This window comes from Narcine bancroftii, chromosome 3 (genome assembly GCF_036971445.1).
Source record: "Narcine bancroftii isolate sNarBan1 chromosome 3, sNarBan1.hap1, whole genome shotgun sequence".
Classification (NCBI taxonomy): Eukaryota; Metazoa; Chordata; class Chondrichthyes; order Torpediniformes; family Narcinidae; genus Narcine; species Narcine bancroftii.
In genome coordinates, this window is record NC_091471.1 from 118,925,482 (window position 1) to 118,950,773 (window position 25,292).

Below are 25,292 nucleotides of genomic sequence, written 5' to 3' on the forward strand. Positions count from 1 at the left end.
AAACAATTTAAAGATTGATATAAACTCAATTTTTTGCCTCTGTTCGAGTATGCAAGATTGTCTTTTTTCTAGATGGTCCCCTTTATCATTATCTTTAATAGGTCACATTAATACAGTTAAAATGATAATATTAGTTAAATTTTCATATCTATTTTAAGTGGTTCCAGTTAAAGGAGGAAAAACCCAACACCAAACCCCAACCAACCAATTTTCCCTTGCAACCGTTGCAACCATGTGTGCCTGTCCCACATCGGACTTGTCAGCCACAAACGAGCCTGCAGCTGACGTGGACATTACCCCTCCATAAATCTTCGTCCGCGAAACCAAGCCAAAGAAGAAAGATTAATTCAAATGTTTCTTCCTTTATTTGGCCAAAAAAAATTATAGAATTAATAAATTTCATTTACAAGAATTGAAAAAAATTGATGGAGTTATGGTCCTACCCAATTTTAAATTTTATAACTGGGCTGTCAATATTCCTTATCTAAATTTTTGGATTTTTTTATTCATACAAATTGGATTGTCCATTATGGACAGATTTAGAATTGAATATATCCAGCAGTATTCAGTGGCCTCTTTATTGGGTACCTCTCTTCCATTTAGTTTTTCCAAGATCAATAAGGATAATCTAATCCATTACTTAAACATATATCACAAATCAGGCTCCAATGTAGGATATTTTTTAATTTAAAAAACTTTGTTTTATCTGGTACTATCTTTCAGAATTTTTTATACCATCAATAACTGATCAATCCTTCTCTATATGGAATATCGAAAGTATAATTTATTTTGCAAATTTATTTAAGGAAGATTGTTTAATTTCTATTGAACAGCTGGCAAATAAATGAGGCATCAAATATTCATTTTTGAAGTCACGTGATGGAGTAGTGACCGGTAAGAAAATACAAGCCCTCTCCAGAAAAGTTAAAAAAAAGTAAAGAAAAAGCAAAGCTACAAACACAGAAACCATAACAAATTAAAAATAAAAGTGTGGAGAAAATAGCAGCAGAAAGAAAAACCCAAAGCAATGGGAAGAAAAGAAGAAGGAAAGACGTCTGAAGAGAGAGGTGAAGGCCTTACCAGTATGAGGAGGCCCGCCGTGGAGAGAGAAGCCCGGTCCCTGAGGTCAATGGAAACCCCGAACTCAGGACTATAAAGATGGCTCACGGAGCCAAACAGAAGTGCACAACCTCGCATGCGCGATGCACAAGACAAAAAAAACACCAAAGGGAGGGGGGACCAGCTGAGGAGTAAATCTCTACAGCTGAAACAGACAAGTATAACATGACAGCAAGACTCCCAACAGGAAAACATAGAAAATAACGGGAACAAGAAGGAAGAGAATAAAAATAGGTAATCAGAGAAACAACAGATGACCAACCCAAAGGAAAAAGATCAACACCAAGACACCGTTAATAAAAATAATAAAAACAAAAATATCCAACAAAAAAAAAATAAACAACCCAACAAGAAAATCAGAAGAGACAGAGGTAACGGACACAGATCCTGGAGTGGACTCAGAAGAAGAGGAGGGAGAACATCAAACTCTACACAGAGAAATGGAAGATGAAGGGAAGGGACAGTACATGGATAAAAAATGTTTTAAAGAATATACGGAAACATTAAAAGAATGGCCGACATAAGAATTCAGTGAAATAAACAGAATAAAAGGTACAGAAGAAAAAGTGAATAGATTAGAGATGGTCATGACAGAAATAGGAAAAAGAGAAGGTGGAAGAATGAGAAATGCCATGGAAATGGAAGTAGATGACATAAAAAAGAAATTGGAAGAATCTGATAAAAAAGTTAAAGAAACACAGGAGCTGTTAGCTCAGAAGATAGATATAATGGAAAACTATAATAGGAGAAACAATATAAAGATAGTGGGCCTTAAGGAAGATGAAGAAGGCAAAAATATGAAAGAATTTATAAAAGAATGGATCCCCAGGGTCTTAGGAATGCCAGAATTACAGGAAGGAATGGAAGTAGAAAGGGCACACAGAACATTAGCCCCTAAACCACAACCACAACAAAAACCAAGATTCATTCTAGTAAAATTCCTAAGATACACGACAAGAGAAAATATATTGGAGAAGGCAATGAATAAAATGAGAGAAGACAAAAAAACACTGGAATACAAAGGTCAATTTTTTTTTCTACCCAGACATAAGTTTTGAACTCCTGAAGAAGAGGAAGGAGATTAACGCAACAAAATCAATCCTATGGAAAAAAGGTTATAAATTTATGTTAACATATCCATTGGTGCTTAAAATAGCTATCCTGGGGCAGCAAAGCAAACTGTTCTCGGATCCGGAAAAAGCACGAATATTTGCAGAACACCTACAAAACAGACAGAGAGATGAAGAATAAAGTATAAGAACTAAGAAGGGAAAGAAAGGGAAGAAAGGAAGTAAAGAGGGAATTAAGAGTGTGAGCTTTAAATATGAAGATTAAAATCTTTTCTGGGGGGCTGGGTGGGGAAGAATAACAGTCACTGCGAAATCAGTTGACGCTTGCGAGCGAGTTCTCAAATCCAAATGGAGAGGGGAGATGTGGTTGCCCGACAAGGGACAAAGGGCAACTCAGAGAGGGGAGGGACTATTTGGGGTTAAAGGAATTTTAGATATGGGAATAGTGGAAATATTTTATGTTTCAGAAATGTTGTCTTACAATGTGTTCAAAAAAAGAAAACAGAAATGGATAAGAAGGAAAGGTGGTGATGAGGAAACGGAAAGGAAAGATAAACAAAGTATGAAATGGCCATGTTGAACTACATGACTTAAAATATTAACGGAATACATAACCAAATCAAAAGAAAGAAGCTGTTAAATTTACTAAAGAAAGAAAAAATTGATATAGCATTCTTGCAAGAAACACATCTAACTGAAGTAGAACACAAGAAATTAAAGAGAGATTGGATAGGACATGTAACAGCAGCATCATATAATTCAAAAGCCAGAGGAGTAGCTATATTAATCAATAAAAATGTACCAATCAAAATAGAACAGGAAATAATAGATCCAGCAGGGAGGTATGTAATGATAAAGTGTCAGATATCTTCAGAATTTTGGAATTTACTCAATGTATATGCACCTAATGAAGAAGATCAAAAATTTATACAAGATATCTTTTTGAAGATCGCAGATATGCAAGGGAATATACTAATAGGAGGGGATTTTAACCTTAATTTGGACTCAAACATGGATAAGACTGGAAAAAAGACAAACAGAAAGAACAAAGTAACCAAATTTATAATTAAATCGATGCAGGAAATGCAACTTTTGGATATATGGAGGAAACAACACCCAAAGGAAAAGGAATATTCATATTATTCGGGTAGACATAAAACATACTCAAAGATAGACCTATTCCTGTTATCAGCCCACATTCAAGGAAGAGTTAAGAAAACGGAATATAAAGCTAGATTGTTATCGGATCACTCACCCCTGTAATTGGCAATAGAGATGGATGACATCCCACCAATAATGTATAGATGGAGATTAAACTCCATGCTACTTAAAAGACATGATTATAGAGAATTCATTGAGCAACAAATTAAAATGTACTTTGAAATAAATACGGAATCAGTGAAAAATAAATTTATACTATGGGACGCAATGAAAGCATTAACCAGAGGACAGATAATAAGTTATGTAACTAAGAAGGACTACAATCGAGAAATAGAACAATTGGAAAGGGAAATAACAAATACAGAAAAAGAATTAGCAATAAAAGAAGATACAACTAAAAGGAGAGAATTAACAGACAAGAAAATAAAATATGAAACACTACAAATATATAAGGTGGAGAAGAACATAATGAAGACAAAACAGAAATATTATGAGCTAGGAGAAAAAAAAAACACACAAAATACTAGCGTGGCAGCTTAAAACAGAACAAACTAAAAGAATGGTATTGGCATTAAGGAAAAAGGACAAACAAATTACATATAACCTAACAGAGATCAACGAAAACTTCAGGGAATTTTATCAAACTGAAAATGAAGGGAAAGAAGACAAAATAGATGAATTTCTAACTAAAATTGAACTACCGAAATTGCAAACAGAGGAGAAAAATAAATTAATAAAACCATTTGAAATAGAAGAAATGCAGGAGATATTAAAATACTACCAAATACTAAAACACCAGGAGAGGATGGACTCCTAATAGAATCTATAAAACATTTAAAGACTTATTAATTCCTCCTTTCCTGGAAGTAATGAACCAGATTGAAAAAAAAACACAAAACATACCAAATTCATGCAGAACAGCAATAATTATAGTCATACCAAAGACGGGGAAAGATCCACTAACACCAGCATCGTATAGACCAATATCTCTACTTAACACAGATTATAAGATAATAGTTAAACTATTAGCAAACAGATTGGCCGACTGTGTACCAAAAATAGAAAAACTAGATCAAACTGGATTTATTAAAAAAAGATGAACAACGGACAATATCTGTAAATTCATTAACTTAATCCATGCAGTACAAGGAAACAATACTCCAACAGTAGCGGTTGCTTTAGACGCAGAGAAAGCCTTTGACAGAGTAGAATGGAATTATTTATTCAAAGTACTACAAAAATTCAACTACCAGAGAAATATATTAATTGGATTAAAGCATTATATAAAGGAATATTGGCGAAAATGACAGTAAATGGATATTTATTAAACCAATTTAAAGTAAGCAGATCAACAAGGCAGGGATGTCCACTATCTCTCTCACTGTTTGCGTTAGCTATAGAACCACTAGCAGAACTGATAAGAACAGAAAATATAATAAGAGGGATAAAATAAAAGAGAAGGAATATAAAATCAGTCTATTTACAGATGATGTTATAACATACTTAACAGAACCAGAAATGTCAATAAAAAAATTACATAAGAAATTAAAGGAATATGGAGAAGTATTGGGGCAGAAGATCAACGCAAATAAAAGTGAAGCAATGCCAATGAATAATGCGGATTTCACAAAGTTTAAGAAAGAATCACCATTTAGATGGCAAACACAAGCAATTCGATACCTAGGTATACAATTAAATAATAATCTCGGCCATCTATATGAACTAAATTATCAGCCATTAATGAAAAAAATACAAAACGACTTAGAGCACTGGAAAGACTTACCACTAACACTGATAGGAAGGATAAACTATTAAAATGAACATCTTCCCAAGGATACAATACCTATTTCAATCATTACCAATTCACCTAACAGAGAAATTTTTCAAGGAGCTAAAGAAAATAATAAGGAAATTCTTATGGAAAGGGGGGAAACTGAGGATAGCACTAGATAAATTAACAGAATGGTACAAACCAGGAGGCTTATAACTACCAATCTTTAAGAATTATTATAGAGCAGCACAATTAAGATACCTATCAGATTTTTATCAAACAAGGGAAAAACCAGATTGGACCAGATTAGAACTAGATAAAATAGGGGAGAAGATACCTGAACATATACTATATATGTGGGATGAAAAATTGGTGCAACATAGGAATTCACCGGTATTACACCATCTGCTCAACATTTGGAAGAAGATTCACGTAGAAAGGAATAAAATAAATTATCAACTACCATAATTAATATTGACACAAAATCAACTAATCTCCTTCACAATAAATAATCTTTCCTTCAGAGAATGGGAGAGAAAAGGGAGAAAAAGAATAGAAAATTGTTTTTTGGGAAATAAATTATTATATTCTGAACAAATGAAGGACAAATATAATATAACTCACGATACAATGTTTGTATACCACCAACTGAAAACCTACTTGAAAGACAAATTGGGAAGCAGTCTGAGGTTACCAGAAGGAAGCAATTTTAAATATGTGATTACAGACACAATGATACTTAAAACATTTATAACAAACATGTACATCAAACTGCAAGAAAAGGAGAATGAGGAAACAAACGGTAAACCTAAACAAAAATGGGAACAAGATCTAAACATAAAGATAAAGAATGAAACATGGGAAAAGCTATGCTCCAGAACTATGAGAAATACAATAAACACGAGGTTACGCATGATACTATATACCTGGTTACATAGGCTATACATCACACTCCAAAAGTTAAATAAATGGGACCCAACAGTATCAGGCAGATGTTTTTGCTGTAAAAAGGAAATGGGAACAACAATACATGCAATTTGGGCATGTGAGAAAGTGGAAAAATTTTGCGAATATCTAAACCAGATATTAAATAAAATCACAAAAAGCAATATACCAAAAAACCCAGAGATCTTCGTTCTAAGTAATATAAGAAATAAAGAATTTGGACTCGATTTGGATGAAGCACAAAAAAGATTTATTATGATAGCCCTCGCTGTAGCAAAAAAATGTATTATGTCAACCTGGAAATTAGAAGACAACTTGAGAATACAAAATGGTACCTAGAAATAAATAAATGTATTCCATTAGAAAAAAGAACATATAATTTAAGAAATAACATTACAATATTCGAACAAATATGGGAACCATACATAAAACACAATAGAGAAATCCTACCACAAACCTCCACCACCTAAAATGACAGAAGGAGAAGACACCGAAATGAACTGACTCAATATATAAAAGTAAAAGACAAAAAATTCTTGTTTATTTTTATTAAGTGATGACATTGTTTAACGGGTTTAATGCATCTTATAGATTGAACTTTTAATAAATGGGAAGGGGGCTGAGGGAGGGAGGGAGGGAAAGGAAGGGGAAAAGGGGAGAAAATGACACTATATATTCAAGAGAAAAATGTCTGTATGTATTTTGGTCAATATGGTTTATAGTGTGAAAAATAAAAAAAATTGAAAAAACAATTCATATTTTTTGATATTTACAGATTAGACTTTCCATTTGTATATTCACCAGATCTAGTTTATAATATTTTCAATTCAATCTTTGTCAGAAAGGATTAATTGGAGTTATATATGACAGATTATGACAGCTTGGGAATTGGAACTTGCAAGACCCTCTCAGAGGATTTATGGGACAAGATTCTTAAACTGGTGAAGACATCTTCAATATGTGCCTGACATTTATTAATCCAATTCAAAGTGGTGCTTCCTGTTCATATGTACAAAGATAACTTGTCTTGTATCTTTTCTAGTATTAACCCTAATTGTTACAGTTGCAAATCTGATATTGCTGCGTTGACATTGGTTTTGTTCATCCTTAGAAATGGATTGGAAAGATTTTTTTTTAATATCTTTTCAGCTGTATTTCAGATGGAGCTACAACCCAATACAATAACTGCTCTTTTGGGTGATTGAATGAAACATAGGAGGTTTTTTTCTCTTCCTGTGCAACGGGTTGTGGCCTTCTCTACATTGTTGGCTAGAAGAGCCATCTTATTCAAATGGAACGACTTTAGACTTCCAACAGTATTTCAAAGGTCCTCTCCTATTAGGTCCATTTAAGTTTAGAAAAATAATTAGATACAATGTGTTTGATCCATCAGTGAAATTTAAAGATACATGGTGACCTTTTATGTCTTATTTTTCATGTGATGTAAATGTTTTTTAATGTGATTAGATGTACTCACTCTTCCTGATGAGATATAGTCTTAGCTTTGTTTTTTCATTCACGGTATGAATCAAAAGCCTCAAAATATATGTAACCCTCAGGATAAGCTGCTCAGATTTTTTTTTTGCTCATTCTCTTTTTATTAATAGAGGAGGTTAGGTGAGTTTATGTGATATTTTATTTTTAGTTTTGTTCTGTTTTCTTCATTGTTCTGTATTTATTATATAAACAAAAGATAGAAAAAAGAAAGAAATAGAGATTTTTATATTCTCCACACCTGTGTGGGTTACCCCCAAACACCACACTCTTCAAAATGTATGGGGATTGATTAGTAGTTAATTGGTGTATTTGGGGCCGCATGGGCTTGTGGGCCAGAAGGGCCAGTAAAGTGTTGTATGTCTGGAAAATAAAAGAGCAAGGCTGTGAATTGACAAGGGGAGAGGGCAGAGGGCTAAAAATTATAGCTCTTAGATAGGACAGTGATGAAGACCGGTGATGGGGGTGGGGTTGAGGAGGTTAATGGAAATTGGAAGTCTATATTGATACTGTCTGGTTGGAGACTGCTGAGTTGTCTTTTTGTTGGATTTTTAGAGCAATCTACACTGCAAATTTACACTAGCAAGGGTCTTTGACTCTACCTCTGTTACATTGACAACTACATTAATGCTGTCTCCTGCATCCATGATGAATTTGTCTAATGTATCCATTTTGCCATCAACTTCCATCAAATGCATTTGGTTCATTTTTAGTTACTTTCTCACCTTTCTTGATCTTTCTGTCTCCAACGCAGCAGAAACTTGTGGTGAAAGGCATTTGTATAGATGTTTGGACTGGCCAATGTGAACCTACCTGACCTTCTTTAGCTCCTCCCTGGATTTCCCAATTAAGGCTGGTGTGCCTGGACTTGCCCCCTGTTGTTCCTGTACCTGGAACCTGGCCAAGGAGTGTATCAGTAATGCTCAAGTTTTTGTTAATTAATTTGTAGTGTACACAATAATCACATTGACATGATGGAGTAATTATTATGTGCAACACAAACTTTTGTAAAGATTTTATAAAACTGACTCTTACAATTACCTTGACTACATATCTTCCCACCTTGTTCCTTGTAAAGTTTCAATTTCTTTCTCTCAATTCTGTCACTGCTGTGTGTACTCCCAGGGTGAGGCCTTCCATTGCAGGTCACCTGAGATGTCCTTTTTCAGGAAAAGGTCATTTTCCTCTATTGTCATTAACACAGTCCTCACTCCCATTTCCTCTATTTCCTGCACATCTTCCTCTCCCCACCCTTCTCTGCCTTCTGCAGGGACCACTCCCTCTATAACTCGCTCATCCATTCATCCATTCCCACTAATCACACCCTTGGTAGCTATCCCTGTGACCATAAAAAGTATTATAATTTCACTCAAACTTCCTCCCTCACCACTATTTGGGGGAGGGAGGGGCACTTCACTTGTGAATCTGTAAATGCATATGGTGCACCCAGTGCAGCCTCCTCTTCATCAGAGAGACTGGAAGATAATTTCATTGAGTTGAAGGCTCTTGTATCGTCAAGAACATTCCAGTGGCCACCACTTCCACACTGACATTTTGTCCCTGGCCTCGTGTACTTCAAACTTGAGGCCACCTATGAATTTGAGGAACAACATCTTAAATTCTATCATGGCAGATTTCAACCAAACAGCATCAATCGAACTTCTCCATTTACTATACTGTTAACCTGCATTCCCAGTCGCTCTCTTTCCCTTATCTCTTCCTTCACCTCCCAATCCCCTTCCAATCTTCTATCAGAGAGCTATCTTTTTAGCACTTGTGGTGATACAACCATCAGCCTAATGCAGGGGGAGATCTCTGTATTTGCAGGAAGACCACCTAAGGACTGTCAATCAGCTGACCCGAATATAGGCCTGAGCTGGTCCCTCCTGAGCCAGTCACACGGGAGCCACCAAGACATGAACTGGGTGTTCAGACTTTTATCTGAATAAAGACTGTTTGAGTTTTGTGCTTGCTTGCTTGCTGCTACCACAGCACTGTCTTCTCCCCCGTCACTTCTCAGCTGCTTTCTCTTCTGCCGTCCCACCTGTTAGTCTGTGCTCTTTCTCCCTTCCCCACTCTCCACAAATTTTTATTCAGGTGTCTGACTGATTTTCTCAATCCTGAAGAAGGGATTAGGCCCAAAACCTCAGCTGCTTTGCCTTTCACTTCCTAAGAATGCTGCATCACTCTCTGGGTTCCTTCAGCTTGTTTTTCTTTCGTGTACTGAACAAAATTCAGATATTTTCTTTCCATTTATGACTTGATTATGAAAACAATAACAAAGTCAATAAATTTCTGCATCAGTCCTTCATAAATATTTCCCCTAAATACATGAAACTTTACTTTTCATTGTCTGTAGTGCATTTTAAAAATTTGACTTTGTAAACATGCCTCAAAAATACAAGTGTTTCTTTAATGGTCAGTGATTATATGCAACTACATTTGTTGTTTCTAATAGCAAATATGAAGTAGGTGCAATTTGAATAATTTAGATTTTAAATTATTTCTGTTATTTCGGCACAGCATTCATTTTTACAATAAGATATCATGAAAATGTATGAGCTCATTATATATGATTTCAAGCTGTGTTAGAGTAGACTATGATGAAAATTAAACCATACAAGGTTAGAAATCTTAGGAAGCTGGTCAAAACCCCTCAATCAGGCAGAATGCATATAAAACTAATTAGATTCTTATATTCTTGAAGATAGAATCAATAATGGAGTTTCAAAATATCAATGGATCAAAGAAGAGGTAGAACACCGTGCAAATGTCAGAGATGGGGCGGGGGGGGGAGGGCTGACATCAATGGAATGGATGACAGGTAATCATCTAATTTGCTTTAAGGTAATTAAATTACCTGTGACTACCCTTATATTCATGATTTTGCGATGAATAAAATAATCATGTATCACCTGAAATTTATTCATTCCCTATTCTCGACTTACAAAACCACATTCTAAAATAAAATAACTCTTTTATGGAGAAAACTGCTATTCCAGAATTTACAGGATTCCATCCTGTGTTCATCATCAACAGGAATAGCCACAATGTAATAAAGAAGTTAAAAAGCCTTCCACCATTATTGTACAGCTGATTACTTGATTACTCCTGATACCTCTCAATCTATGCAGGATACCTCATCTTCTGACTAATTCCTTCATTAATTAAAGCCCTCAGCTTTCTACCCATCTTAGTTTCCTCTTTTAATGCTGGTAATTTTCTCCAATTATCGCCCAAGCATATTCACTCAGCTGCTGAATACTCCTTTTGACTGCAGAACATCAAAACTCACACCATCCAGACCATGATATAATAGTTTTAAAAACATTGTCATTCTTATTTAAGTATCACACGCATCATCACAAATCGATTTCATTTTTTTTACCCTCAGGTTTAAACAATTCCTCATCTTTTAATCCAGGTCACATATTGTGCAAATGTCTGAGCCGTGGAACATCTAATCTCTTCATGCTTTTCCTTACATAATTGGCAATAAGGTGTAATTACCTCTGAACTTCACTTTAAAAAAAAGTTATTTCCTTTAACTCCCATTCTATGAGAAACCTAGTGAAAAGAATAAAATATTTATTAAATATGAGGCATTGTTTTGCAACACATGAAATAAATTTAAATTTAGACATACATTTCGGCCCAAGTGTCCATGCTGCCCAATTTACACCCAATTAACCTACATCCCTGGTACATTTTGAATGGTGGGGGGAAACCAAAGCCCCTGATGAAAACCCACACAGACATGTGGAGAATGTACAAACTTCTTAAAGAAATCATGCGATTTAATCCCTGGTCCCGATTGCTAGTCCTTTAAAGGTGTTGCACTAATTTTAAAATTATTTGGATATAAGCAAATATCAAAATCAATTTGCAGTAAAATTCCTGTTATCCTGAATTCAAACAACCAGCAGCGTTAAGCAACCAGAGAAATAAATAGTAAAAAAGTACAAAAGTTTAAAATTAGCGCGTAGTTAGTTCGCCAATCTCAAGCACCGGCAAATTCACTTATCCAGCATCTACTAATTCCCCTAGGTGCCAGATACCAAAGGCTTTACTTTACTCCCGTAACAGACCTTGTTAAGGCCACACTAGACCTTAATGTAGTTTTAATGGTGCAGCACTTCTGAATGTTGATGGACCATAGACAGGAAATTAACTGCAATAACAAGATATAGAAGGAAATAGGGGAGGAAGTGAAGGAGTTAAGTATGCAGAATAGATCACAGATTTTGGCTTGAAAATCCCCTCCACCATTTTCTCTTTTGTCAAGAGTCAAAAACTAGTATATTTGAATCTCGCTGTACACTTGGGAAAATGGGGAAACCCATCAGTGAAAGATGGATGAAACAACCAAATAGTAATTATAAATATCATCACTCCTCAGAGTCTTGCCCTCCAGCTTCCCCTGCAGCAATCAAATTAGCTGGCTACAGGTGCATACCCCTGATCTTCCATTTCACACCCTCCCTTCAACCCCTTTGACATCAGTGTGGTGATAATAGTTTGGTTTAACCATCCATACAAATGGTCATGCACCGAGCAGGCTGGGAAACTATCAGAAAACTTGTCCAACTAATTGTTCAGTGCTCTACCAATCTAGAGCCCAATCTTGATTGAAAAAGTCTGGAAAACAGATCAGGAAAAATGATCAGGATCATTTTTGACCATTTTTTATCCTCCCTTGATAGCCCAAGGTATTGCAATGCACTTTAGGCAAACTCAGAGAGTAACTTAGAGAGCACCTTATATATGTGTGATTACCTTCACTTTAAAACTAAAAAGTATAAACATTGTCCTCATTCATTCAATTACTCTTAAAGTTCTCTGGTTAATTTTATTTCATGATTTCTTCACATTTTACTTGAATCTATAAATGGGTAAAAGAAAATGTCAGTGAAGCAAAGGTGTTGTAATGTAATACAACCATATCACAATCACAGCACAGAAACAGACCAATTCGGCCCTTTTAGTCCATGCCAAACACCTTCTTCCACCTGGTCCCATTGACCAGCACCCAGCCCATAACCCTCTTCGCTTCTCTCATCCATATGCCGATCCAATTTTTCATTAAATATCAAAATCAATCCCACTTCTACCACTTCGGCCAGAAGCTCATTCCACACACCCACCACCCTCTGAGTGATGACAATGCTACAACTGGTGTGGACCTGGGAAAGCGATGAGCGAAGACATTGTGCTGCTTTGCAGGGTTCTACCATCTGGTCCTACTGGTGACAGCTCTGAACTGGTCTTAAATGGCCTGTTAAAGGTTTCAAGGATGTTTTTTTTTAATCCTGCAACCACAGGGTTTGTGCCCATGATGGCTGTGCAGGAGCTGGGCAGACTCAAAGAGGGCAGTGGACTGGCACAGGGCACCAAAATGAGGAAAACAACATTCCCCATTGAGAAGAACAACTATACGAGATGACCCTACAGGACAGTGACTATGGCAGGGATTCAGCAGCTGAAGGGCCTGCACAAACTGTGGGATATTCGACACCTGCAGTCGAAAGGCTTGCGCAGGTTGTGGGTTGCTGGCATCTTGCAGTTGAAGGACACACACAGGCTCCAAGCCACTGGAGACTGGCTCATTTGAACCAGGTATCGATACAGGTACACGATCTTCTATCCAGAACCTTTGGGGGACAGTGTGTTCTGAATTTTGTATTTTTCTGGATTTCGGAAAGAGAATTAAACCCACCCAAATTGTGCTGCCATATCCACTCCCACCCCCTTCCAATCACACTGCCATCTCCCCACTACCTCAGCCGCTCGACTCGCGCTGCCGGTCTTCCCCCCTCACCCTCCTGACTCGCACTGCTGGTCTCCGCCATCACCCGCCCAACTCACGTTGCCGTCTCTCTCCCCATTTTCCGGATTTTGGAGCTTTACGGATTTTAGATGCCTGGATAAATGATTGTGTACCTCTACTAGGAATCAACAGGATGCTGGGCTAAAAAAAGGCTCCCAAGGGGCCTTAGGAGCTGAAGGGATCCTGGTCATATCAGCAGCTTGGATCTGGAACTTGGGTTGCAGGTGGTTTGACCTGGAGTCTCTGCACCTGTAGAGGCAGCACGAGTGCTGGGAGTGAATCCACAGACACTCAGTGTTTCTGAAGGACTCTCTTTTCCTTCTTTTTCTCTTATTGTTAAGGTGCCAGCCAATCCTCATGGTGACTCTTTGTTTGCCTTACAGCAGACAATAATTGAAATATATCAAGTATCTCACATTTTTAATGTATTATTATGTGACAATAAAAGGAAGCTTTGAACCTTTGATACAGTTTTCCTTGTTTTCTTTTGATCATCTGGCACAAAGGTACTTGGGTTCAAACTTTAAAATTTTCTCTGCCTGCTCTAATACCTTTACTCCGGAAACAAGGCCCCTTGACTATAATCTGGAATTTTAAATTTCTTGCATAAATGAGTCCCATTACTCACATGTTGTTTTATTTAGTGTTTTTTTATATAAATTTCCCTCAATATCACTTGCTATTTCACTTTAACCCAATGCCTTCAGTCTCATTTGTGGGCTTTGCCTAAATCGTCTTTCACATTGACATTGGAAATCCCCTTCAGCTCTCAAGTTGATTTTTTGAGGTAATGCTTCACATCTTGTTTGGAACATTGGCATATTAAACAAAAGGTTCCATGCATTTTAAAAAAGACTCCCCTTTCTCATTATAAACATTTAATTAGCCTAATTTTAGATAATTAGAATCTCCTGAAATAACAATTGTTAACACCTGCCTTGATAATTTGTCTACACATTTCCTCTATGGTTTTTGTTCCATTGCTCTGGGGTACAAATCATTTTCCACTAATTTTACCAATCCCTTGCCTCTTCTCAGCTGAATCCAAAGGGATTCTATTTGTAACCTTTCTCTACTTATGTTTTAATGATATATTGCTATCTTTGTTTAATATTGCTACTCTCTCCTCAAAAGTTTTAATCTCAGATTCTGACCCAGTTTCAAATGGTTTCAGTTACAGTTGCTTGGAAAGATGTCCTTATTTAGACACGGGTGTAAAATATGGGCCTGGTTATGCGGTTTGTTTGGAAACAAGGTAAATAACAGAATCATGTGTAATAAACTTGCCAGATTTTCCATCACTTACTGCAAACTCTCAACATTCTCCCACAATACCATGAATGGTATTACAGAGGAATTTTTAACCATGAAAAAAAAGAAATGTTGGGACCGGAACCCATTTAGAGAGACACTCACATTGTGTAGAGCTCGTCGAAAGAACCAAAGACTTGTTGATCCAAACCAAGGCTTTTATTAGCAAAAGACAGGAGCTCTTCACAGGTGGCCGACCAGTCTAGGGACACAACCCTTTAAGGCCCAGACAATAGGCGTGGCTAAGCTCTCAGCCAATCGCTGTAAGCACAGTCTAGATACAGTAACTATATACACTATATACATTGGTGATAGATCTGTACTATCACATATTGCAAATGTTATTATGCTTTCTCTGTTTAGTATTGCTACTCCCTTCTCCGCGAAAGCTCTATTTTCTGGAATATTTCATTAGAGACAGAAGATTCAATTTCAATAAAATGAAACTTCCATCAAAGCAGTCAAACAAAATGAGGGAAATAAAGGTATTTCTTAAACAAATTTCTTGAAATTAGATCTATGGAAAATTAGTATGGCACAAAGATTACATTTTTGTTGGGAAAGCTAATTATTGTTCCACAAAAGCAGAAATTGAAGGGGCAAGAAGACAAAAGCTCTGAATCTTTTCAATTAAATTGTTGACAGCCAGTCTAAGAGTAGATTCACTGAAGAAGCAAAGTTCAAGATAAACTCAAGATACTACATGTAATTGGCAGAATTTTGAAAGAGAACAATGGTGTTCTCTCCACGAGTAGAATTGCTCTGATTCTCTGGGGTACCCTAGCATCTCTCTTCTTCCCAGACATGGTTTTGAATTTGTGGGAAAACTCTGCAGTTTAAAAACTTCACAGGAAAATCACCTGCTTCCAAGGCCTTGTTTTTAATTAGCATGCGGCAGTCTCAACTTATCACCAGTTTGCAGTGGAAGTGGAACTGGGCCAGGTAGTATTCTATGAGATGGAGTGGAGGATATTCGTGCCAAGTGTAGAGGCATGGTTGAAGTGTTTTTAAATGCTTTAAATGTAACCTCCTTCAAGGAAGATCAGGTCAATATTCAATTGGGATAATTTGAAGGGGTTCCCATTCTATCTGAACAGGAAATGTCAGAAAGGATCATCATTAAAGCTCCACCAAAATTAACTATAGTTTTGACTTCATAGAAACTTTTAATTCTTAATTCTGACAATTGAGAGGGACAGTGGAACATTCTTTGAATGATGACACAATTCCATCCCCACTGTATAGCTATTACCTGATGAAATTCATGCTGTTATCTTATCTTATCTGCTGAAACACTCTTACTATAAACTAGTGTCAAACAAGACAACAACATTGCCTGAATGTTGTTTTTGCAACTTATATGCTTCAATATTGCACCTTATCTCCAGGAGTATTCCTTTTTTTGAAGTGAAACAAACCTCAAGGCAAATGGGGAACTCATCAACCAATGTTGATTTCATTTTGCTCAGTGAACTGAAACATTCAGATTTCACTTGTGCATGAGCAAGTCCAGAGATCAGGCTCAGATCATCACCAACTCCTTCACTGATGCATGTAAAATAATGGGCCTCACACATAATACCAGTTCTCAGCTTCCAATGCACAACCTCATACATAGCCAGACTATCAAGGTCCACAATTAGATCCTGGAGAAAGTAGACTACTTTCCATATCTCATTAGCCGCTTCTCAGTGAAGAGAAATATTGATGATGAAATTCATTATTGTCTTCAAAGAGCTAGCACAGTCTCTGGTCACCAGAAGAAAAGACTACTGTTGGTAAAGACCTAAACCCAATACAAAGTTCATTATCTACAACAGCTCTACACCAACCCCCCGCCCCACCTTTGTGGACCACAGCACATTTAAAGGAGGGAGGCACAGAATGAAATCCTAAATATTTTTTAATGTTTTACTTTTATGTAGTCAATAGGAGAGAAATTTGGAGGAAACCAAATAATAGACTGCTTCACAAAGAAGTGAGCCCATGAACTTTGAGCATAGAAAAAAAGATTGAGAATGGGTGATCCACCAGCTGATAGTTATCCCTCCCTTCCTGTATGCTTTTGAGACTTGGACTACCTCAGGAGTTTCCTGAAAACACTGAAGAGGTAATACCAGTGCTACAGTAGGTCTCAAATATCATTTGAATCTACTTGCAAGGAAATTGAGCCAACACTGATTGATTCTCATCTCCCCTGCCAACATTTCCAGCTCTGAGATTTTAATTACATTCAGTCTGTTCTGATACAGCAGCCTGCGTTATTGGCATTCCTAAGATAAGACACTCAAACATGGACAACCTACTTTCAATTCTGACTCAGCAATGATTTCGTACAAGATCCTGAGGGGTCTTGATAGGATAAATGTGGAGAATGTGATTTTTTTTTTGTGGGATAATTTAAAATTAGGAGTTACAATTTAAATATGAGGTTGCCCATTTAAGATAGATAAGATATCTTTTTTTTTCTTTCTCAGGAAATTACAAATTAGTCATTGACATCTTCAATGGGAGGTGAATTGATAAAGGCAAATAAAGTGAACAAAGAGGAGAAAGGACACTATGGGTAGATTTAGGATGTCATAGGTGCTCTGTAATTAGTAAGGGATTACTTAAGGTGGTATGTGAGTGGAAAGAAAAATGTTGAGAACCACTGTATTCAATGTACCAGGCTAAAAGAGGAAATGATTCTCAAAAATCACCTGGAGAAACAATAATATATGCATCCAGCACCCCCTTCTCCTTGTGAATGGAGAAGTGGCATTTTATCAGGAGCCTTCAGAGGACCAGTATAAATTTAAATGAGGACAGTACGGTAACATGCCCTTCCAGGCCACAAGACCACACTACCCAAATATACCAATGTCTACAATCAATCTATATGTCATTAGAACATTGGAGGAAACCAGAGCACTTGGAACAAACCCATCAGGAGAATGTAGAAATTCCTTAGAGATAGCAGGAGATTCAAACTCAATGCAGGAGAAGGGACATCATGTGACAACTCTGCAGGATATTGGAGAGATAGAACATGGGGTATTGAGTGCAGTTCTGGTTACCAAGCTATTGGAAGGATATCATTAAGCTGGGAAGTGTGCAAGGATGGGAGAGGGGTGGATATTGGGGGTAGGGTTTGAATAGAAGAAGCAGCTGGATAGGCTATAACATAGGAGGCTAAGATAGGACCTAAAGGAGTTTTATAAAATCATGAAGGACATGGATAGATAAATTATTCATAGCACTTTTCCTAGAATAGGTGAATTTAAACTCAAGGGCAGAAATTTAGAGTGCGAGAGGAAGGATTTAAAAAGGGTGTGAATGGCACCTTTTTCTACTAAGAGTGTGGAAAATAGAAAGAACAAACTGTAGAGGAATTCAAACAACATTTAAACAAATATATTGAAAGGAAATATTGAGAGAAGGTATGGGCTGAATGCAGGCAAATGGGACTAGCCTGATCAGAAAGGGCTAAAGGGCCATTCATGCAGCAGAGAGCGAGGGGCTCAGTTACTGAAAGAACACACAGGTTGCTGGAAACGGCTCATGGGAATCAGGTATCGGAGCCAGGATTCGAGATGGTGCTGAGGGCAAGAAGGTGTCCCAAATGGCCTTGGGTGCTGAAGGCTTCCTGGTTGTGTTAAAGGTTTGGATCTGGAGCTCATGTTGCCAATGAATTGAACAGGAGTCTGTGTGGCTGTAAAGGTTGTGGGAGTGCTGGAGATGAATCCATGAACACTCAGTGTCTCTGATAGGACTCTCTTTGGCTCTCTCTCTCACTGTAAAAGGTGCCAGGCAACAAAAATGGTGACACTTTGTCTGCCTTATGGCAGGCAGAAGGCAATTTTGTGTAATATTACATGTACTGTACTATGATTCAAGAAAGGAATCTTGAATCTTTTCCATGCTGTAGCACTCGTGACGCTTTGATTTGTGATCATATTATAACATGTTAAGTGACCAAATACAAAATTGTGTAACCTCACCACACACTCATTCATATAAATATTTTGGTGAATTTATATAAGACATTGGTGAAGCCAAATTTGGAGAATTGTCTGCAATTTTGGTTAGCTAACTACACTGATAACTAATCGTGATCAGTGGTGGCGTGACATTGTGTCCTTTTTCAACATGGAAAAGATCCATTATTCAATTAAGAGGAGATTAACAAGGATGTTGCTGTGACCTAAAGAACTGAGTTACAGGGAAAAGTTAAACAGGTGAAGATTACTTTATTCTTTGCAACACAGCTGAATTGGTAAATGCAGGTTCAATTTTGGCATTTAATTAAAAAAAATAGACAGGTATATGGATGTGTGGGGTACGGAAGGAAATGGTGCAGGTCAATGGGACTAAGCAGAAATAAAAATACTAGAAGGCCTGTTTTTATGCTGTAGTCCACTATGGTTCTAAATCTCATCTGTCTTTTCTCAGACTTTTATTCCTCTCCTAAAGTGATCAGCCCAGAATTGTCCAGCAGATTTGATGGTTTTCACAACTGATGCAGAAGTGCAGGATAGTGCATGGTTGCGCATACTGTAGCTCATGGTAGATTTGTTCTCTTCAGGGTGATGAGGAAAGGAAGAAAAGAAAATGCAACAATAGTTGTCTATTATTATCCAAGCTGCATCATCAGATGTATTCATGACATAACTTGATAATGATAATGAGTTTATTGTCAGACATACAAGTACAATCTACATAGGTGCCAAAATTCTTATTTTCTGCAGATAAACAGGTACTTTGCAAAAGAAAAACACCAATAGTATATATTAAATTACATATGGAAAAAATCAGTAAATCACAAATATAAAAGATAGATAATAATTCAACACAGTTACAGTCATTGAAGAAATATTTAAAAAAAAACGTATTCAATAATGCAGATCCTTTGGTGGCCCTCTTTGATACAATAGGAGGGAATGATTCGTCTTTATCTTTGGTTCAGAGTCGCACCGTTTCTTGCCTCTCTTTGAGAGAGGCGTGTGATTTTACTTAAATGGAAGGATGCTGCCCCACCTAATCGTGATCAGTGGTGGCGTGACATTGTGTCCTGTTTCAACATGGAAAAGATCCATTATTCAATTAATAATTCAGATATAAGATTCCCAAAGTTATGGGCATCATTTATGACTCAGTATCTTACTTTAGAACTTTACTCCAATGTAATTAAATTGTTTGACTTGTATATTTTCCACATTCCTTTTAACTTAATTTTTCTTTTAATACCAGTCATATATAATATCTGACAATGAGGTTAGATAAGGGGTTTGAGATTTTCTCCTCTGCTATTTTGTTCTTTCCTTTTTTTTATATAATTAGAGGTTTTTTTTAATCAAAAAATATATATTTAGAATATGAATTATGGATATGATTTACAATTTATGTATGTTAGTGATATACAGAATATCTTACTTAGTTCACACAACTGAATAAGATAATTATGTAACTGTCCATAGCATCTTATTGAATTGTACCCTTTTTGTTTGCATTTCTTTATTAAAATCAATAAATTTTTTTTTAAATAGTGCAGACATTTTTGTTGTAATGTTCGAGTAATTTATGATTAGGGTTGTAGGGGACGTTCAAGAGTCTGATAGCTGTTGAAACAAAACTTTTCTTTAAGGTGAACGTCCAGTTTCAATACTTTCTTCCCAAAGGTAGCAGTGAAATGATGAAGTGAGCAGTGTGATGGGGTCTTTTATAATGCTGGCTGTCTTCTTGAGGCAGCACTTCACATATATATTTTCTATGTATGGGAGGCAAGAGCTTATGATGGATTTAGCAATGTTTGTTGCTTTCTGTGTTCCTGAACTCTTAACTTACCAAACAGGGCCATAATGCAAACAATCAGTTTCCAACAATATGCCTGCAGTTGAGTATTCAACAATCTGCCAAATCTCCTCAGACCTAGAAAGTAAATGCATTAGTGTTCCTTTTTCATATTTGTATCCATATGCTGGCTCCCATAGAGGTCCTCTGTTGAACTTGGGCCTAATTGTACTTTATGTCCAGGTCTAAAAATAAACTAGCCTTAATAAGATGCTGATGTCTATATCTGTTGCCCACAGCCACTGGTATTCTCAGCACTCAGCAACTGTCACATCATCAAGCTGAATGAACTGCCAATTATACTAAAGAATGCTCCAACATGAGGGGAAGAATGGATAGTTTATTCCATTAACTTTATAAGCAGGACTTAGATTAATGGAGAATTGTGATTACAGCAAAAAACTGAGAGGACATAAAGATAATAATCATTTAAAAAACATTATTTTGTAATGGTCATCAAGGAATAAATAAACAAAATTAATATTTCAAAGCCTTGGTAGTTTCCTCAGCATTAACTATAGTTTAATTAACTGGTAAAAACTAATTTAGTTCCACGTAACTATGTGCAGTATTTTCCTGATATTTTTGAATGTGAATTGCTCCATTCAAGTTCTTTTCCACATGGAGAAGTCTGCAGAAAATGCAGCTTGTAGAAGTAAACTGAATAATAAACAACAACAAGTTAAGCAAATACTGGAGGAAATTGTGAAATTAAAGTAAGGGCAGTTCACCCTTTGCACTACGGCACAATCTTGACTATTGATAAACCAAGTTTAAACTTGATCTATCATTCTCCTTCCATTTCCTCAATGTATTCATATAATCTTGAATATAATTGCCTTGCCTTTCATATTACCTAATCACGTTACTTTCACTCATCAGCACATTTTACATATCAACTGAAGTCTCTTCACTATGATTTATAATTGTTTGTAACAATAAATGATCCAGAGCAGATGATACATAGCTCTGTGGCTTCAGTGTGCCCTTACACACACCAATTAGCATTACAAATGCTCCACAGAACAAACATTTTTGTTGCAGTAGCAGAATACTGTATCTGATGGGAGTGTTCTCAGAGGGCAGTCATATCTGAGTAACAAAGAACAGAATAAAATTCAGCTTAATTAATGTTAATATGTGCTCCAGTCAGGAAGTGTGAAATGGAAGAAATGTAGAGATATTTGGTTTTCTTCCATACATATTACATCACAAAACTTAAAATTCTAGTCAAAAGAAAAGTGATTGTCTCAAGATGATGTTCTGCATCAGTAATGAGAATGCAATGTCAAAAGCTTCCAAATAAAATTACTCACTAGGAAATGAAAGAGCTTGAACTGATATGAACTATAGGGTTTTATGATTGCTGCTGCAGTCTGTTTATGGAAGCCTCTCCGGAATACCAAAACATTTAGAGTCAAACACAGGAAGCAAACTTGCTTTGGGCCAATAACCAAAATACACTCTCTACATAATATGCATGTAAATGAATTCTCCAAGTTTTTCTTAATTGAATTCTGGATTCAAAGACATTGATGTGTTCTAAGTCTCCAAAGATAAAACCAAAAATCTTAAAATGAATCCACATCATTCGGTCCTGAGCTGCTAACTTCACGTTCTATTGCATCTATCAATATTTAATCACCTATTACCTGATGTTAATGGCTTGCCTCAGTCATTTTTGTCAGTTCTGAAGGTGCTGCCTGCAAAATTTATGAGCTGACTTGACTTTTTCAGGCTTTCTTCTCAACTTATTCCATTTCCTCTCCATTTATAAAATATTTTAATGACTTTTTTTGCATTGTGGAAGATAAAATGCTGTTAAGAAACTAAAAAAGAAATTATAACTCTAATATCTAATTCTATCCTCTGCAAAGTTTACTAGAATCAGAACACTTATTCTTTACCATATTCAAGAGTTAGAGCAACGTTTCAGGAGGCAAGTTCCTTTAGTTGTCCAGAAATTCTACAAATATGTTCAAATAGAGTATCAGAAAGAATAGAATCAGAATCAGAATTTATTGTCATGAACCAGTCATGAAATTCGGTGTTTGTGGCAGCATCTTAGTGTAAACATTCATATTATAACGATCTTACCACATTACTATAAAAAAATAGAAATAATAGAGCATGAAAAGTAAGGCAGTGATTATTTAGGACTCTGATGGCAGCGGGGAAGAAGCTGTCCTTGTGCCGCTGAGTGCTCGACTTCAGGCTCCTGTACCTTTTCCCCGATGGTAGAAGAGTGAAGAGGACATGACCTATGTGGTGGAGGTCTTTGAGGATAGAGGCTGCTTTTTGAAGACACTGCCTCATGTAGATGTCCCGGCTGGAGTGAAGTCTGGTGTCTGTGATGTTACAGACTGAGTTAACAACCCTCTGGAGTTTATTCTTGTCCTGATAGTGGTACTTCCATATCATGCAGTGATGCAACCAGACAGAGTGCTCTCCTGTAGAAGTTTATGATAGTCTTTAAGTGACTTATCAAATCTCTTCAGACACCTCACAAAGTATAGCGGCTGATAAGCCTTTTTTGTGATTGCATCAATATGGAGGCTCAGGACAGATCCTCAGAGATGTTTCAGCCAAGGAATTTAAAGTTCTTGCCCTTCTGCACTACTGAGTCCCTAATGAGGACTGGGTCATGTTCCCCTGTCTTCCTCCTGAAGTCCACAGTCATCTCCTTGATTTTGCTGATGCTGAGCGCAAGGTTGTTGTCGTTATACCATTCAACAAGCTGATCTATCTCCCTCCTGTACACTCACTGCTGATGTTGTAGCAGCATTTTCCTTAACATGATACCACTCTATTTTTAAAAAAAGTTATAATGGAGATAGAAAAATCTAAAGCAAAGAATTTTGAGACCTGAAGCTATGGCCACAATTGTCAACAATGGTCAACAAATTTAATGTGGTGTGATTTGCATTGGGAGTTACTGAATTTAAAAAAAATGTTACAGCATGATTGAAGGCCTTCGACACCTTAAAACAATGCTGCACAATTACACTCAATTTACCTGTATTAACCTGTATGTTTTGAAGGTTGTTTGATTGCAAAAATAGCTAAATTCAGTGGAGCTTAGAATTCTCAGAGGATTTTCACATTTAAACAGATTGCAGAAACAGGAAAAAGCAAGAGTATGAAAAAGTGATTCATAAGCACATATATGAGTTGTGTAACCAAGAGCCAAATTAAATCAGGACCATAGTGGAAGTGGCTGATCATTTACTTGGTAAAAAAAATAATGGAATTTGTAAATCCAAAACTAAATCAAGAATATTTAAATCTGCAATTCGAGGAAAAGTGTTCAATTTAGACTGAACAAAATTCCTAACTTGCAAATATCTCAAAAAAATGCTTGAATTTAATTGACAATTGTTCAAAAGAAGCAGTTATTTTGAATAAATAAATCCATAAAATGTTTAATACCAAATCTATACGATTCATTAAAGGCTTCATCTAATAATGAAGGCAGAAAAAAATGGTTTTCTGTAATAGAACTAGTCAGAGAAAAAATATTACAACCATAAAAATTCCTAAATTGAGCCCATATTCTCAATCTAATTCTTGTTATTGGATTCGGTGTTGAAGTAGAAAATGAAAAAAAGGTAAAGCAGAACCTAAAACTGCTAACATAAATGATTTCTTAGAGAAATTCAGTTCTATTTCTGACCAAGGATGACTTGCTAATTTATCAAAATTTCAATAATAAAAGTAAACTGAGCATATTAATTGCCCAGTAATAAAATCTAAAATTTGGAAGTTACATTCCCTCATTCTTAATAGATATCTGAAAATGGGCTTTATTTATACGTGATTGTTTTCCCTGCCATATATATGAAGAAATAACCAAATCTAATGAATTAAAAAGATTTAGGAATAAAAATTGGTAAGGCTTCAAAAATATTCATAAATTTAGGTAGGATGTTCATTTTAACTGAATTAATGTGTCCAATCATTGTAGATGAAAGTGGTGACCATCCCGATAATATTTTAATTTGATTAAGTAATGCTATAAAATTTATTTCATAAGATTCTTGTAACTTTTTGTAATAGTGACTTCTACATATTGAAACTGATCATAAACTATTTTAAACGGAAATTTAGAATGCATAGAATTTATATTGATCTATTAAATTTAAGATTGACCTCAATGGCTAAGATTAAAAATGATTGGGAGCGTGATCTTAATATAACTTTTTCAGATAAGGATTGGTATTCCATTTTTAGTTTGATCAATGAATCCTCATTTTGTTTAAGGCATTGTTTATTACAATTTAAGTTGCTATACATAATACCAAATTAGCACATTTCTATGTGGATGTTGATCCATTTTGTGAAAAGTGTAACATTTTTTAATCCTTACTGATTATATGTTTTTGGGATGTCCTAAATTACAATATTATTAGCAGAGTATTTTTAATTCTTTGTCAACGATTTTTACGATTAAATTAGATCCATGCCTTTTAACTGCATGATTTGTTTTTTTGTGTGAACCAGATAAATTTTTATTGGCATCTCAAGAGTTAAAAGTTTTAGCTTTTAGTACATTGAGAGCCAGACAAGCAGTTTTAATCAAATGGAAAGATGAACTCTCACTGACTCATGCACAATGGCTACACGATGTAATGTCATATCTAAGCTTAGACAAAATTAGGAATAGTATTAAATGTAAAAAGTTTCAGTTTGACAAGGTATAAGGCCCATTTATTTAATATAATCATAATTACAAGTTTTTGAGTATTTGGGTGTTCTAGGGCTG